Source organism: Thamnophis sirtalis, unplaced genomic scaffold, assembly GCF_051295495.1.
Source record: "Thamnophis sirtalis isolate CommonGarterSnake01/CBP01778 unplaced genomic scaffold, rThaSir2_p1.2 scaffold_10, whole genome shotgun sequence".
In the NCBI taxonomy this organism is placed as follows: Eukaryota; Metazoa; Chordata; class Lepidosauria; order Squamata; family Natricidae; genus Thamnophis; species Thamnophis sirtalis.
In genome coordinates, this window is record NW_028261390.1 from 1,531,052 (window position 1) to 1,547,748 (window position 16,697).

The 16,697-nt window shown below is 45.6% G+C and overlaps 1 protein-coding gene and 1 long non-coding RNA gene across 2 annotated transcripts in view; both read left to right on the plus strand.

Moving 5' to 3' along the window:
- The window catches only part of LOC148043715 (macrophage mannose receptor 1-like), a 187,615-nt gene that overhangs the window by 23,683 nt on the left and 147,235 nt on the right, over window positions 1-16,697 (plus strand). The window lies entirely within an intron of this gene.
- On the plus strand, window positions 6,038-11,327 carry LOC148043716 (uncharacterized). The gene is made up of 4 exons (XR_015697823.1): window positions 6,038-6,081; window positions 7,345-7,398; window positions 9,972-10,016; window positions 11,276-11,327. It is a non-coding gene; the product is annotated as an uncharacterized LOC148043716 (long non-coding RNA).

The following is a 16,697-nucleotide window of genomic DNA, read 5'->3' on the forward strand; positions in this document are numbered from 1 at the left end:
TCATCCAGAAAGATATTGTCTTTTCTCTGATCATAAGCTTTCATTTAGTTGTCTCAACAGTCAATTTGAACCACATATTACCCCATGATCTCATTTTATATTGTAGTCAGTTTTTCAGCCCATTTGAATATGCATTCTTTCACTTGTTATTCTTGACCTCGTGGCTTTTGCTCTGCTACAGTAGGTATTGTCAGCTGTGATGCCTTCTGTAGAGAGATGTCTGCCTTTCTAAATCACGTCCAATCAATTTACCACTGCTTCACTCCAGTCAAGATATGGAAACATGCCAGCAACGATGAAGAGAATGGGGGGCACAAGAGCTAAATTTTATCTCTTTTTGCAAGGAGTATAAGACTTTTTCCCTCAAAAAAGAGGCTGAAAATATGGGTGTGTCTTATACACTAAATACAGCATTATTTTGCCTGCCGAAACCCTGCCCCCTTCACCAAAATGGCCATACATAGCCTTTAAGAGGCTTATAGAGTGCTCCTGGGGGCTGGGGAGGGCAGAAATGAGTGAAAAATGGGCCAATTTTTTTGCTCAATTTTGCCCCCCCACCCGCCCCCCCAAGAACATTCTATAAGCCTCCTGAAGGCTATGCATGATCTTTTTTTTGTGTGACAAAAATGGGTCCGTTTTCATGAAAAATGGGCTGTTTTTTGCTCGTTTTGGGGGTCTCCATCCCCCAGGAGCACTCTACAAGCATCCTAAAGGCTATTCATGTCCTTTTTTGAAAAAAAACAACAGGCCAACTTTCATGAAAAACGGGCCATTTTTGGGAGGTCTGCAGAGTGCAAAAACAGTTTTTTTTTTTAAAAAAAATTGCCTCTTCAAAATCTTGGTGTGTCTTATACTCTGGGGCGTCTTATACTCTGAAAAATATAGTACGTCAATGTGATATTTTTCTTTTTAATAAATTTGCAGACATTTCTAAAATTCTGTTTTCATTTTGTCATTATGGAGTACTGAATGTAGATTAATGAGAAAAAAAACTGTAGAATCAGTCTGCAGCATACCAAAATTGATAAAAGTGAAGGTGGTCTGAATATTTTCTGAATGCATTGTATCTTTTCTAACTTTATTCCATCTCTTACCTTAATTATTTTCAAATATCACAGCACTCATATTTTTTATCATTTTGCCTTAAAACCCATTTCACAGCATGCAAGTTTAATAAAGAAATCAACAACAATTATTCTTTTCTCTGAGACTTAATTCTAACAGGAATCTCTTTCAGAACAATTACCGTATTTTCAGAGTATAAGACGCACCTTTTTCCCTCAAAAAAGAGGCTGAATATCTGGGTGCGTCTTATACACCAAATACAGCATTTTTTTTGCAGCTCTTCCTCGTCTTAAAAAAAATGCAACAAAATATCCCTGGGTAGGTTCCTAATTCTAGGAAATCAGGATATGTTTCTATAAATCCTACAAGTTTCTGCCTCCTCCTCCATATCCAAAACATTTATTCCTCCTAAAGCTGCTCTCTAATGTTTTCTAGAGCCTCAAGAACAGCTCTAAATCTCAAGGAAAATTATTTCTCCCTCCATTACTGTAAAGCCAGGTTATCCAATTCTGTTTCCAGCTCTTTGCTGTGAACCTCTGTGTTACTCACTAAAATTTCCACTCTGTCATTAATTTATTCTCTCACTCCAAATATTACTTTCATAGAACTTTCAGCCTTTTAAACATCACATCGCATATTCTCTCTTTATATATTTTGCGCCCATTCTTCTTGTCCCAAAGCAATCCATTTTATCTCCATTTGGCCAAATTAATTTCCCATCTGCTGAAAATATTTCTGAAGCCCGAATTGAGTAATTATTTTTTCTGCAGGCTGCTCGTCCTTCAGCCTTCTTTTGCCATTTCTCTAGTAGCCATTTCTAATCCAGTTTGTAAACAGTGCTGTGGGAGCTGAGTTAGTTGCTGATCTGCTTCTGGGTATTTCTCACCTCTCAAAGTGATCACCTTGACTAGATACTTTGGACACCTCTTATATTCCAAATCATATCTCCTTGCCCAAGGCAACCTGCAGAGAATGGTGTGAGAGGCTGTGATAGCGTCTTATTCACTAAATAGCGGATGCCCACCTTACATCCAGGCTGGAGTCCAAAATTAGCAGACCAGCAGTTGAAAAGTTTGCATCCATCATTTACTTGCAATGCATCATCTTGTCCTCAATACAGGTAGAGAATGGCTATTTCAATTATCCATATTTATTTAGGGGCATACTCCTTGCAGAGTCTTAGTAGTGCATTGGAAATGATGGCTTTAGGTCGGATGTAAAAATGTAATTCTGTCATTTTTCAGATTCAAAGAAACGCCACCATGAGGAGAAAGGAGAAGGTACGTATAGTTTTATAGCCAAGCATTTAATTTGGCATGCAATTTAATATTACTCCTTTAACTAATTGGGACCTTATGGATTCATCTGGTGTGTTCTTCTTGGGCTCTTCTGCTCTTCCAAGAGAAATAAGATTTGCATTTCCCTTGCAATTTAAGAAAGCTTTAAAAATGCTGCTGTTCCATCAGGGTTTTCGGGAGGAATGAGAGAGGGAGGAAGAAGGAAGGGAGGGGAAGAGGAAGGAAATGGAGAGGGAGGGAAAAGCAGGAGGGAGGAGGAAATGGGGAGGAAGGGAGAGGTCAATTGTTTGAATCTTTTCCCAGTTAAATCCACCTGGAGCCTGGCAAGGGGGGGCAAGGCATTTATGGGTCCCCTCTGTTAAGGAGGTCCATCTAGAGGCTCCAAGAAGAAAGGCCTTCTCTGTGGTGGCTTCTTCCCTGTGGATCAAATAAGATTGCCTCCCACCTTGACATACTTGTTATTGCCTGGTTGTTTGTTGATTTTCTTGCTTCGTTTCCTCTTTTTTTTGATGAAGTTCTTTTTTTAAAACATTTTTTTTATTTTTACTAAACAAACAACACACACACAAATAATCATCTTACATTACATCTTGTAGAAAGTGTGTCAATTGGTTACAATGAGCTTTCGTGCATCTCTTCCAGAGTCATTACTTACATTCATATCGAATATCAAAGTTCTTGATGAGTCTTACTTTCAACATATCATAGTTCTCATTTAACTGAAATTGTTTTAATGTCCTTTTGCCTAGAATAATCCATAGTTAAAAAACACAACCACCTAATGGCATTTCATTAATTATTACAGAGTCATCCAATAGCCTTAAACCTTTATAACATATTCTAAAGAAAAATTAGTTGACAAAATATCTAAGCCCTTTTCTCCCCCCAAATCACTATTTACAATTTGTGTCCATGTTCCTTTTGTTATGGTGGTACATGTACGTATCATTAACTGTATCCCTTATCCTTATCATTCCATTGTTAGCTGTTATAATTAATATTGGTTAACAAAAAATCCTTTACCGTTGTATCTATTTTCTTCTCATCAAACCAATATATATGTATACCTTATTGCCCTTATCAATTATTTTTTAACATAACCATCTATAAGTTACTAAATTACTACTTACGAATTATAAAACTTAGTTAATTTTTTTGTTATCTCATATATCCAATAACATTATACCTTTATAACATATTCAAAATAAGAATTAATTATTTAAATTTCTAAACTTTTCCCCCCAAATCATTGTTTGCAATTTATATCCAAATTCCTTATATTAAGCCATATATATGTCATTAACTATAAGTCTTATCATTTCATCATTATTATTATTATCATTAATGTTTGTAACAAAATCATTTATTACTTATATCCAGCTTCCTCACTTCCAGCCAACATAGAAATATACCTTGTTACCATTATCAACTATTTATTTAAACAAGCAATCTAAAGAGTTACTAAATCTCTACTTACTAATCATCAAATTTATCTTTTTTTTTTATTATCGATTTTCATATATCAACCTGTGTCCTTCCAGAAGGCATGTAGTCTTATTTCTTTTGCCATTTGTGGAGTTAATTTTCTATTTATTTCCTCAGTAAAGTTTTTATGGACATCTCTCTGCACCTTATTGTCTATTGGATCTCTCAGGTAATCTTGGCGCCCTTTTGCTACTTAAATTGATTTATCTTTGGTTGCCAATCCTGTTTCTGGTAAGATTTTTTTCTTTAAAACCATCATTTTTTCTCTTTTTTCTTCTTTTGTGCCTTGAAATTTGGGTAAAAGCTCCAGGCCATCGAATTCCCCCCTCCAAACTCCCATTTTTTTGCTTTCAACCACTTTCAGTTCAGAAATCAAATCATTAGTTTTCTTATCTTTGTGTTCCTTTTTCTCTTCCAGTTTTTGGAACTCCACCTCCCTCATTTTTTTCTGGTATAAACTTTATGTTCTTGTCAATTCTCCAAGTTACCAATAACTCTTGAATTGCATCCCAAATCCTTGCAAAGTTAAAGTTTCGTCTTTTGTAAATTGCCCCATGTTCCAAATTGTAAATTACTGCTGCGGTAGCTTTAATAGGAGAGAAAAAGTTACAAGAAGCATTTCAATAGTTACAAGAAAAAAAGCATACTGACTGAAACAAAGCAATGAAGATCAATTCCGCCGCTGATTTCTTCTGGTTAAGGGTTTAGTTTAGCATTAAAAAAAGATTCTTTTGGGCAGTTTTTTCCCCCCAAAACAGAAAGAATTCCCCAGATGATCACACTTTCTCTTTCTGTTCCCTTCCATTCCATAGCCATCCGTCCTCACTTCATCAGCCTAAGCTGTCTTTTGTCACTAGCTTGAAGACTTTTTCTTGCTTTTTTCAGGGATTTTATGATATCCCCGAAATCAGCAAGATGTATTCTTCCTGTTCACCGTCTCTTCAGGATAGTTTAGGTCCGATTGGACCCCCCAGTGGCAAAAGTACCGGCTGCAATCTCAGAGCATCGAGACTGCACGCCCATACCGTGGAGACATTGGCTCCTCCCCCTTTTTTGATGAAGTTCTTGTTTATGTCTTTCATTTTCCCGGTCTTCCCCTCCCTTTAGGCCTATCTCAGGTTGTTGAATTCAGATAATCCAAATACTTACAACAACGTAACCGTTTCTGTTCTTCTATTTCTTGTTCCTATTCTGCTTATATAATAATGTTGGCCACCTCAAAAGGGATTAGCGTGCGAGGTGCTCATGTAGGAATATTTTGAGTGAAGGACAGAAAGTCCCCTGGAGCTTCTAAAACCAGCTCAGAGCCATCATTTTCCTACTGGAATACGTAAACTGGATGTAAACAAGCATTTTGCCTTCTCATAGGCTCAAAGAAAGAACATCATGAAAAGAAACGACATGAACGACATGAAGGAGGTATGTAAGCATTTGCAGCTCCCCTTCTATCCTACGCAGAATACTATTAATACTAGTTTAGTTGTGATGGGTCACATTGGCAGTTAAAGATGCTAAGCTTGTCAGCTGAGAAGCCGGCAGCCTGGGTTCGAGACCCGAGGATCGCACATTGGGGTGCGCTCTCGTTATTCACTGCAGCTCCTGCCCAGCTAGCCGTTTGAAAGCAGGCCAATGCGAGTAGATAAATAGGTACCACTAGTGGAGGGAAGGTAAGAGAGTCCTGTGCTTCTCGGCACATAGTCATGCTGGCCACCTGACCATAGAAAGTGACTTTGGGCAGTGCTGACTGCCTTGGCCAAGGGACGGAGATGAGCACCACCCCTAGAGAGGGAGAAACCTTGATCTTTGGTTGCGATGGGCTTTCTGTTCAACTTTATTTTCTGTATTCATTTCTCCTAATGGTTGTGACTGCATTGGCTTCGTCTGGCTCTGTTTCTGTATTTTTTGTATAGTTCTGTTTATTTTGAAAGGGATGAATTGCAGGAGTCCCCGTTTCGGGTGGAATATCCACTGGAAACCAATTCACCTCTAAAATCTCAGCAAGATGAAAATAATCCAAATCTAGATTGGATCCCTTAATTTGTGGTCACGCGTCAGCTTCTATGCTATGCAATTGGAAAAGGGGTTTTCACCAATTACCATTTCTTTGGGACCAATGTTTTTTTAAAAAAAAAGATATTAGTAATGAAAGCTTTCGAACTGAATGTAAAACAAAATTCTCTCATTTTTGTAGAGCCAAAGAAACATCATGAAGGAAAGAAACATCGACCACCAAGTACGTAAGCTCTAGCAGACCACCCAACATTATATGCAAACCATGAGACGGGCGATATATACATTTAATAAGTAATAAACAAAACAGTTGTATTGGTGCAGCATTCAATAGAAGAGTAGTGAGTATTAGGAGGGAGCTGCTGGGAAGCAGTTCTTGGTGAACGGGATAAATACTGTGGATCTTTTAGAGAAAGATGAGAATTCATCTTTCAGAAAATACTAAATAATAAATCTAACAATGACATCACCATTCAGATCTACATCATGACAACATCAAATGGGTTTGTTTGCCCCTCCCCCCCCAGAGAAATTTCATCTTTGGTCTTTAAAGAGTTTGCAAGCCGTGAGAAACGTTGGTCCTCCTGGATTCCCAGTTTCTGCGCCTTCCATCCCTGAACAGGTGGAACTTTTGGCAGGAGAGTCTTTCTACAGATGTGCCAGATGCATCTGTTCCAGGGTCAGGAGGCCACCCAGGTTGTCACTGATGCCTTGTTTGCCTTGCGATTGGACTACTCTGGTGTGATTTACATGAGGCTGCTCTGGAATTTACACAATAACAGAGTTGGAAGGGACCTTGGAGGTCTTCTAGTCCAACCCCCTGCCCAAGCAGGAAACCCAATACCATTTCAGACAAGTGGCTGCCCAATTTCTTCTTAAAAACCTTCAAAGTTGAAGCAACCACAACTTCCCGAGACAGGCCATTCCACTGATTAATTGTTCAGAAAACTCCTCGCCAGTTCTAGGCTGGTCCCCTCCTTGATTTCCATCCTTGCTTATTGCCTTTCCCTCAAGGACTTTGGATCAAATACTTCTCCTTTGTGACAGCCGCACAGACATTGGATATTGCTATCATGCCACACTTAGACACACCCAATTCCTCCAACCGTTCTTCATATGTTTTAGGCTCCAGTCCCCTAATCCTCTTTGTTGCTCTTCTCTGCACTCTTTCTAAGAGTCTCCACATCTTTTAAAAATTGAGACGACAAAAACCGGATGCACCATTCCAAGCATGGCCTTACCAACCATTATAAAGTGGTACTAACACTCACTTGGGATGTGATGGCTCAGTGGTTAAAAACGCCGAGTTTCTGGTTCGAGACCTGAGTGCAATGCAGCTCCCGTTCCTTGACCCAACCTGCCCACCTAGCAGGTTGAAAGCATGCAAATTCGAGTAATTCTTAGGTACCACTTCAGGGGGAACAACTGAGAGTTGTTCCAGAGCCTTGAACCCCAAATCCAACATTCTCTCATGCTTTGCTTCCAGTTCCTGGTGAAGAGGAGCAAGTGAAAGAAAGAAAAAAAGAAAAAACACCAAAAGGTACATAAGCTTTTGTAACAGCCAGTCATTTTAACCAGAATGCTGTTTCTTCCACTGTTTTGGATCTTAAGATTTCAAGGAGAATATTTGTTAGTTTGTTTGTTTATATCCTGCCTTTATTATTTTTACAAATAACTCAAGGCAGTGAACATACCCGATACTCCTTTCTCTTCCTGTTTTTCTCACAACAGCAACCCTTTGAGAGAGAGTGGCTGGCTCAAGGTCACCCAGCCAGCTTTCAGGCCTAAGGCAGGACTAGAACTTACAGTCTCCTGGTTTCTGGTCTGATGTCTTCACCACTAGACCAAACTGGCTCTCTTAATAACCCATATTAAGAGTTGACATGATGGCCACCATGGCGGCAAAACAACATTCTTTCCCTGCCTTTATCAAATCTCCCAGTAGCCCCCCCCCCTCCATTGACCCTCTTCAAGGTGACCCTGTCCCTGGAGAAACACAAGTCACAGAATAATCTGCAGGGTTGCTGTGAAAAATATTCCTGATATTTGGCAGATAAAGTTGCTTGGATCAGCTCAGAGTGTCTGGACAGGTCCTATGGCATGCCTTGTACTTACCGGGAGCACGTTTGACTCTGTAACTCCTGGGGAGGGAGGGAGGTGGGATCCTCCAGTCTGTCAACTCAGCCACCTGTTGGTTAGACCCTCTCAGATGGTCCCAGCTGCCCAGCAAGAGGCCTGTGCCTGGGTCATGTGGTGTTTTCTGCAAGAGGGGATGGTACCTTCAGCCTTGAAGGAGTCTGTGGGGTGCCTCTCCTTAAGGAGCAATTGCTGGGCCCCATCGTCCTCGGCCATTTTCATCCAGGCTCAAACCTTCCCTTTGAACAGAAAGCGTTTTGGATGACCAGGCTTCTGAGGAGGAAGGAAGGAACTAGATGACCTAGACCAGTTGGGATTCGGGCCAAGGTTCAGAATGGAGGCAGTACAGTCCCAATTGTTGAAGTCCTGTGGCAGAGCAGAAATAAGAGTGATGCATCCATCTTGGTACTTCTTGAGTCCTCCGTAGCATTCAGTTATCATTAACCATTGTACCAAGGGCCCATTTGAGGAAAGCTTCAGGGACTGGGGGTAATGGTTTACTGGCACTGGTCTCCTCCTTCCTCTGTGGCCTGTGTTAACTGGTGTTGATGGGGGAGAGAGGTCAATTCTCTCTCCAGCTCTGCTTAACCTCTAGATCAGGAGTCTTCAAACGTGGCAACTTTAAGACTTGTGGCCTTGCTGGCTGGAGAATTCTGGGAGTTGAAGTCCACAAGCCACTTTTGGAGATCCCTGATCTAGATGAACCATTGGGTGTGGTGATCCATGAGTTTGGGCTCTGGGATCATCATCACCACGCTGATCACACCCAGTTCCTCATCTGACAAGAGACATTCTTAAAGTCCCGATCCACGACCGGAGGCTTTGCAAGCCAGGATGGGGAGAAACAGGCTCAAACCCAGTCCTGACAACACCAAGTGGCTTTGTTGGATTGGCTTCCTACCCCCGACCAGAATCGCAAGAATGTTCAAGAATAAATCAGAAAAGTGTTGGAAATGTCACCAGATACCTGGCTCATACTACCACATGTGGTGGACTTGCACTGAAGCCAAAAGATACTGGACTAAAATCCACATGTGGTTGGAGAAAATGATACACAAACAAATAGACTTTAAACCAGAGGTCTTTTTATTGGGTATTTTACCAGAAATCTACAACAAAGACTTAAAATATTTGATTGTAAATGTGTTAACAGCAGCCAGAATTGTATTTGCAAAAAACTTCACCAGCAGCATTGATTGTCAGTGGTCTTCTGGGTGCAGTTCAGGCTGCTGATTATCACCTATGAAGCTCTTTGTGGCCTAGAGCCCAGCCAACAATGGGATCGCATGTCTTCCTATGTTTTGACTTGCCCAGTGTGGTCAGCTACAGTCGGTTTGCTCTGGATCCTATCAAGCACTGCCATAAAATCCAGGAGGCGTGTCTCCTTCTTCTTTTTAACAGTTTGTTTGTATATTTTCACATTGCATACATAGGTAATGTAGGTCCGGATCATTTTATTTATATATAAATAAGTGCATTGTCTGGATTATTTTATTTATATATAATACTTTCCCCACTTCTAATTTCTGCTTCTACTTCCAACCATTTGTAAAACAAGTCCCATATTCAAAAATAATCCTTGCTGCTATCAAAATATGTAATATTAAGTATAGATTCCCGTTTATCATACTTTTCCAGTATTAAGGAGGTGTGTCTTCCCAGTGATGGCTCCTACCCCTGGAATGATGTTTCTGTTGACCCAGCAATCCATACTGCTGACATCTTATTTATGTTTCACAAATTGCTGAAAATCTGGCCTTGGGATAGAATGGCTGGTTGATCCCCTTTGTTTCCTATTTTGATGTTTGTTTGTTAGTTTGTTTTTTCCATTAAGGCCTGGTCTTCCATCAACTGTCTTTGCTTTGCTTTTTATATGTTATTTTAATGTTACTTTTAAGCTGCCTAAAATTGTTCCAGAGCAGGCACTCATGAAATTTGAATATTAAATTAAACCCAATATACGCTGTCATTTTCTAGGTCCTGAAGATGAAACAAAACCAAAATCAGAAAAACCACACAAAAGTATGTAAGCTTTTATAATGAGCCAGCTCTTTTAGGGAGAATGCTACTAATATTACTTTAACTTTTTTTTAATCTTACGTTTTGAAACGTAATTAGCTGCATGGGCTAATTGTGGGGAACAAGGCCAGTGCGAGAGAGGAAGGGAGGATCTGGCTCCCCTCTAGTCAGGAGGAGGAATGGAGACCCCCTGCTTTCTGACAGGAGCCTGGGATGCAGATTTAATCAAGGCCAGAATAACATCTGGCAGCCCAGGCAGCTCAAGAAGGGCAGCTGGATGAAAAGAGTCCAAAGGAGGGTTGGATCCTCACTTACCTACAAAGCAACATCTTCTTTTCCATGGACAGGAGAACCGGCACTTTCTGTAATCTGTCCAGGTAGTCCTCGACTTACAACCACAATAGAGCCTGTTCTGCCTTGGGCGTTGTAGGTTTTCTCAGGGCATGCAGTTAACTCCACGCTTAGGAAACACATTCAGATCAAGTTTATTATCAGGCGTTCTTAATATCAAAACTTACAGTTCAGTCTTAAGATACTTCTGACTTTCCATAATCTGTTTCATCATGTGGTGTAAAAAGATGATTTCGCTCCCATGCTGAGCGGAGACACAAACATTACTTCTCTGGTTCACAAAGGCATTTAAACTGGCCGGCTATAAACTTTGCATGCAGGCAGAATGCTCCAGTGTCCAATCAGAAACACAGAAGTGATCACACGTCATGGAACTACATTTCCCATAAGGCAGTCTCTGCCTACATTTCCCAGGAGGCAGTTTCTTAAAGGAGACAGCTCTTAATTCCTACACTGCATATACTGCTGGGGCAGCACAGAGCCCAAAATTTTTTGTCGCTAAGCAAGACCCTGGTTAAGTGAGTTTTGTCCCATTTTATAACCTTTCTTGCCACAGTTACTAAGCGAATCCCCGCAGAGGTTAAGCAAGTGACACAATTGTTAAATGAATCTGGATTCCCCACTAATTTTGCTCAGAAAAGGGATCAGATGACCCCGAGACACAGCAACGGTCACAAATACGAGCATCTGAATTTTGATCATGTCCCCACTTGCATGCTGCAATGGCCATAAGTGTGAAAAATGGTCATAACTCACTTTTTTCAATGCTGTTGTAATTTTGAACAGTCACTAAAGGAGCTGTTGTAAGTCTTGGGTACTGTATTTAATTAATTGCCTCGCTCATCTTAATGGTACATTAACCACAATAGCTGGGTAAATTGGATGTAAAAACACACTGTGTTATTTTCTAGGTCACAAATCAAAACATCCTCCTCCTCCGCCGCCACCACCACCACCGCCACCACTCAGTAAGTGAATTTTGGAACCAACCCTTTCTTAGATGTAAAACTACTAATATTAACTGTTAAAAAGCTTGTAACTAGATGTATTTGCACCTCTGAGTATCTTTCTAGCCCTGGTGCAGATTCACCCTCCCCGCAGCCTTCCATCACCGGGATGGTTGTGGGGATGGGTGCCAAGCAGTGGGAGGGAGGGAGGCCCCTCTGAGAGAAGAGGGGAGGGAGGATCCGGACCTCTCCAGACAGAGGAGGAATGGAGACCCCCTGCTAAGCCTGGGATGCTGTTAGAGGAAGCACAGTGGGATGCATCACAAACAGTGAAATCCTTGGCGGTAATACTGAATATAATTTGTTTCCAGAGTGAGGAGTGGGAGGAGTAACAGCTGGGTATTAACCAAGCCCTTTTGCCCTGGAGTCTGAGGATAATCTTTGGAAGCCATGCCTCTGATCCTCCTCTTGCTCTCCCCAGATTAACCTCAGACTCCAGCCCAGAAGGGGAGTTTTTCTGACTCTTCCTCACCTAGAAAGTTTAGGGTTTTTTTTTCCTTCAGGTTTTTCTAGGATTGCATCCTCTACGAATCCCCCAGGATTCTACAGGCTGCATCATCTTGCCTTAGGATTTAAGGCTTTTTTTCCTTATAGCGTTTTTTCTCTAAGAAGATTTCTGTGGATTACTCACCCCTCCTGCTGTGCTCTCAGCCGCTAGCCAGCCACGCTGCCAGCTAGCGCGATCCCCAGCAACCGGACGGTTGCGTAAGAGGGCAAAAGGAGCCATGCGGGCCGTTTGGAGGCCCCTCCGCACCCAGGAGCCCAGCGGAGGACCGGGGAGCCGATGGATCTTCCCCCAACGCTCCCAAGCAGCAGAGAATCGAAGCACAGACTGGTGGCCGCCATCTTGGCCCTCCGCCATCTTGAAGAGAGCACGTGGTCGAGCGCGTGATCGGCGTTCCTCCCACGGACGCCGAAAGCGCTCAGACAGCATTGAGGAGGCCGGAAGAGGCCTAGAGCGGCCCTATTCTGCTGGTGGATCCGCAGAAGGCCTAGAAGCCTCGGTGCAGGCCGGTGCTCGAGCCGCGGATTGGCAGCTGGGAAAGAGACGCGAGCACGCTGATCAGCCGGCAGAGAACAAGGAGGGAGTGAGCAACAGAACCGTGAGTGTTATGGCGGAGGTGGCAAAGTGTGCAGGCCCGAGACCAGGGGACTCTGATCCAGCCGAGGGGCCTTCTAAGGGAGCTTCCCGGAGTCCCAGAGGGAGATCCCGCGACAAAAGAGGAAAGCCCAGGGCACCCAGAAAGGAGCCCCCCTCCCAGGGAGGTCGAGTCACCAGGGCCTCCTCAAGAAGGTTCAGGGACACTATCAGCCCATCGCCTTCCAGGTCACGCTCCCCCCGCAGGCTCCCTGCACTGGCAGAGGCCCAGGCGGCCTCTACTGGCTCCCCCAGGAGCTCAGGCAGAAGGCATAGCTCCATTTCGCCCCCCCCCTTTCGCCTGCTCATTCCTCTGAAACGAGGGGGGACCCCTTTGGTCACAGGGTTTCCAGCCCTGCTAGGCCCAGGCTGGCACCAAGTTCACCAGAGGCAAGGGATCACCTGCAACCTCCAGAGCTCTGCCCTGCCCTCCCAGAGCTACCTGAGAGTTTCCAGGAGGTTTTAGCCAGGGCCTTAGCTCAAGTGATGGCAGCTAGGATGCAGCACCAACCCCAGGCCTTACAACAGGGATCATCCCGGGACAAGCTCAGAGATCATCAGACTCTTCCCAGAGCTTCTGTGGCCAGAGAGCACAGGTCCCTTTCTCCCTCCACTGCCAGTGAAGCCTCAGATTTAGAAGAGGGGGAGCTGAAAGACGTGGGGTTCTCTGAGGATGAGGATGCTCAGTCTACAGAGGCCCCCAACATCATGGGCCTGTTTCCCCCCTCCTTATTTAGTTCCCTACTCCGTAAGGCCAGGGACACAGCGGACCTGGATCCCCCTCCAGAACCCAGGCTGACCACTGCCACACCTAGCACCAGTAAGGGGAGGAAAAAGGGCCCCTTTCATAGACCCCTGGTAAAAAAGGAGGAGATTCCAACTCCAGAGATGTTCATGGAGGTCCTAAAATCTCAGTGGGTTAAACCAGGGTTCTTCCCCAATCCGGGGGGCAATGAGCGGAGGTTCTATAACCTCAACCCCACCTTTGACCAGGCACTCCAGCTCCCGGAGGTGGACAACCCGATCGCTACTCTAGCCTCAGCCTCATCCGTGGTGACGGGAGACATTGCAAACTGCCTTAAGCCAGAGGATAAGAAGGCAGAAACTGTGATATGTAAAACATTTCAGGCAATAACCTGGGCCATTAGGGTGGCTGCTTCTGCTTCCTTTTTTAACAGATCCACGGTGTTGTGGCTGGAAGAGCTGAGAGACAGAACACCAACCACGGAGGTGCGATTGCTGCAAGCCATTTTGAAGGTGCTGGCAGCCACGCAATTCTCTGCGGACGCCACCCTGGATGCACTTAAGTATGCGTCCCGAGCCTTATCTTCCTCTGTAGCGTCCAGGCGCTTACTGTGGTTGCGCCACTGGCAGGCGGAGTCCCAAGCCAAATGGCACCTTGCAGGAGCAGACTATGTTGGGGACAAGCTGTTCGGCGCCTCGCTGGACCCGTTTCTGGTGGAGGACAAAAACAAGAAGAAGGTTCTCCCAGCCACGACCAGACGGTCGGATAACCGACATGCCCCCTACCCCAGGAGAACATCCTTCCGCCAGCCTGATTCAGATGGTCAGTCTCACAGGTACCAACCCCCCAGGTTCCACAGACAAGGGGACAGACAGTTTTTTAGAGACAGATTCAAGGGCCAGCAGCAGGGCAAGCGGCCCTTTTGAGGAGGAGGCGGTCGCCCATTCCGTAAGTTCAAGTGATCCAGCCACGGATCACCCCATTGGCGGTCGCCTCTCCCTTTTCGCAGATGCCTGGGAACGCATCACCTCTGATGAGTGGGTCCTCCAGACGGTTAAGCTCGGGTTACACCTGGAGTTCCGCTCGCAACCCCCTAACAGGTTCCGCACCTTCACCTCCTCTGCTGATCTGGCCAAATGGGCCCTTAAGGCTAAGGCCATCAAACACCTTCTGGATATCAAGGCCATTGAAGAAGTCCCAGAGGGGGAGAGAGGTTCTGGATTCTATTCTAACCTGTTTCTGGTTCCCAAGAGCTCAGGAGGGTGGAGAGCTATCCTGGATCTTAAACAACTCAATTCCAAGGTAGTCTACCATAGATTCAAGATGACTTCCTTGAAATCCATCTTGGAAGGCATCCGACAGGGCGACTTCATGGCTTCCATCGACCTTACGGAGGCCTACCTCCACATCAGCATCGCCCCAGAACATCGCAGGTTCCTTAGGTTCTCCCATGAGGGAAATCACTTCCAATATAGGGCCCTTCCCTTCGGGCTGGCCTCAGCCCCCAGGACCTTAGTCCTAGCCAGGTCCCCAGCCACGGCCAGACAGGATCTAGGTATCACCATTGACACCCTCAGGTCCCTGGGGTTCTCTATCAACCTAGAGAAGAGCCAGCTGGTCCCATCTACCAAGCTCCAACACCTCGGTTCGATTATAGATTCGGTGTCTGGGGAGGTGTTCCTCCCCCAGGAGCGAAGGGACAGCATTGTGCAGCTGATTCATGAAGTTCGTAAATTACGCTCTGTCCCTGTACTTCTTCTTTCCAGGCTCCTTGGGAAATTCATTTCTTGTATAGGGATCGTGCCTTGGGCTCGCCTACATGCCAGGGAGCTGCAGTGGTTCCTGCTTACCAGAAGGCGGGGACGAGCGACGCCAGATTCAAGATCCGAGTGTCGCCCCAAGTGCTGCTCTCATTCCGTTGGTGGCTGACCCCAGCACTGGGCAAGGGATCCCTCTTCAAGGAGCCAGCGAGGAAGGTACTCACGATGGACGCGAGCCTGTTCGGCTGGGGAGCACACCTGGAAGCTCAGATAGCCCAGGGACGCTGGACTCCAACAGATCTGCGCAACAACATCAACTGGTTGGAGCTCAGAGCCATCCACCTGGCCCAACGACACTTCAAGACCACAGTCACCGGTCACCACATCCTGGTCCTGACAGACAACGTGGCAGCCAAGGCCCACGTGAACAGGCAAGGGGGCACTCACTCCAAGGCCCTTCGCGACGAGGCCCTCCAATTAGGCAACTAGGCAGAAAGACATCTCCAGTCCATCAGAGCGGAACACATCTCCAGGACGGAGAACCACAAAGCGGATTGGCTTAGCAGGGAGACGGTCGACAATGGAGAGTGGCAGCTCCACCCCAGCGTCTTCCAGTGGATCTGTGAAAGGTTCGGACAACCGACGGTGGATCTCTTCACAACTCCAGCGAATGCCCAGCTGCCGAACTTCATAGTGAGGTTCCCCTCCAGAGGAGCCATGGACACGGACGCCCTCCGCTGCAGATGGCCACCAGGTCTACTTTACGCATTTCCCCCCCTTACCCTCATTCCTGTGGTTCGGAGGAGGCTTGTGTCAGAGGGGGCAGAGACGATTCTAGTGGCTCCCTTCTGGCCACGCCACCCCTGGCTAGGAGACCTGGTGGAGCTGTCCTCAGCTCCCCATTGGAAGATCCCCCCAGGGGAGGTGTCTCTACATCAGGGGTCTTTGGAGCATCTGGATCCGGAGTGGCTCCATCTGACCGCCTGGCGATTGAGCGGGAGCAGCTAAGAGAGGCCCAATTTTCCTCCAAGGTCATTAGGACCGTCGAGGCGTCCAGGAGGCAATCTACCACCCGCATTTACAACGCCTCCTGGGTGGCCTTTGCTGACTGGTGTAAAGCAAGGGACATTCAGCCTGCCTCGGCCTCGGTACCTCAGGTCCTGGGCTTCCTGCACGAAGGTCTGGAGAAGGGCCACGCCCCCAGCACTCTTAGGAGACAGGTCTCGGCCCTTTCCACCATTCTGGGGGTGTGTGTGGACACTCCACCCTTATCCCAACATCCGGTCCTCAGGCGCTTCCTCAAGGGAGCGGCGAATCTGAAACCCCCAGCGGTCCATTGATTCCCTTCCTGGGACCTACCTACGGTCCTCCAGGCTTTGACAGAGGCCCCGTTCGAACCCTTGAAGGATGTTTCCCTTCAATTTCTGACCCTTAAGGTCATCTTCCTGGTTGCCATCACCTCGGCCAGGAGAGTTTCTGAGATCAACGCTCTCTCCAGCAGAGCAGACCTCTGCACATTCCTAGAGAACCGGGTAATCCTCAGATTGGACTCCGCGTTCATGCCCAAGGTCAATTCCCCCTTTCACAGGGCTCTAGAGATAGTTCTGCTGGACTTCTGTCCACAGCCCTCCAGGGATAGGGAAAGATCTTGGCACAGGTTGGACGTTAGAAGAGCCTTGCACA